This window comes from Papaver somniferum, chromosome 6 (genome assembly GCF_003573695.1).
Source record: "Papaver somniferum cultivar HN1 chromosome 6, ASM357369v1, whole genome shotgun sequence".
NCBI classification, from domain to species: domain Eukaryota; kingdom Viridiplantae; phylum Streptophyta; class Magnoliopsida; order Ranunculales; family Papaveraceae; genus Papaver; species Papaver somniferum.
The window spans coordinates 63,505,546-63,506,485 of record NC_039363.1 but is presented as its reverse complement, the minus strand read 5'-3'; the positions used below and the strand labels follow the sequence as shown (position 1 = coordinate 63,506,485).

The 940-nt window shown below is 35.5% G+C and overlaps 1 non-coding gene across 1 annotated transcript; it reads left to right on the top strand.

The window, feature by feature from the left end:
• The first annotated feature begins 276 nt into the window (after positions 1 to 276).
• On the top strand, positions 277 to 358 carry TRNAY-AUA. The gene has a single exon. It is a non-coding gene; the product is annotated as a tRNA-Tyr (tRNA).
• The last annotated feature ends 582 nt before the right edge of the window (positions 359 to 940 follow it).

Below are 940 nucleotides of genomic sequence, written 5' to 3'. Positions count from 1 at the left end.
GTTCTAAAGTGTTTGGATATGATGTGGACATAACTTATCTCAAATTATTGGTCCTGTTTTTCACTATTTCTCATACATAAAACAATTTGTCTACTCAAACCAAGAAAACGAAATGAAAACAATGCTGGTGATGAGAAGACTGGCTGTCTTTACCCTAGATAGGAAACAAAATCTAAAAAAACGTAGCTTCTAAAAAGTAAGCTTGTGAAGTTGTGAGTAGGTGGGATACCAGATACTATGTAAATTGGGTTCCTCAAACAACCTGAACATCCAGCTGTGGACGTGCCGGAGTGGTTATCGGGCATGACTATAAATCATGTGGTCTCTGCCCGCGCAGGTTCGAATCCTGCCGTTCATGTTTTTTCTCTTCAATTTTAACCCTCTGGTTTGCCGTTCACGTTTTTTCTCTTCAGTTTTAACCCTCTCTCCTATGCGGCTCGCTGCAATTTTGTGGGGAGGAAGAAAGAGCATTTCACATGGCAGTTACTAGATGCAACCAATACAAAATTGAATACAACCTTCCTAAATACTGTGAACCTTATTGATGTGAGTAAATATAACCTACCTATCTCCTTCGTTAATATGAGCCAAAATAAACACAAGGGAGAAAAAGTTTGGCAGATCAGTTGAAAGAGAAGATGTTCTTAGGATTTAGATTAGATGTTTTCTCCAGGGATTCACTTATGGGAAAGATTACCATAGGAAATGGAAACGAAAGTTTTTGTCACCCAGTACATAAAACATTATATGGCTTTTCTTCTCTCCACTTTTAATATGTATACGGATCCTTATTCGTAGAAGAAAAAACAATATTGATTTCAAAAACATAAATCTCCATTTTTAAACTTGGAATTTGATCCAAATTTATGTTCTCTAAGAAAGTTATTAGTATTTTCCATTAAAGATTTAAAAAAGAACTGACAAAACCTTAAGAGTTATT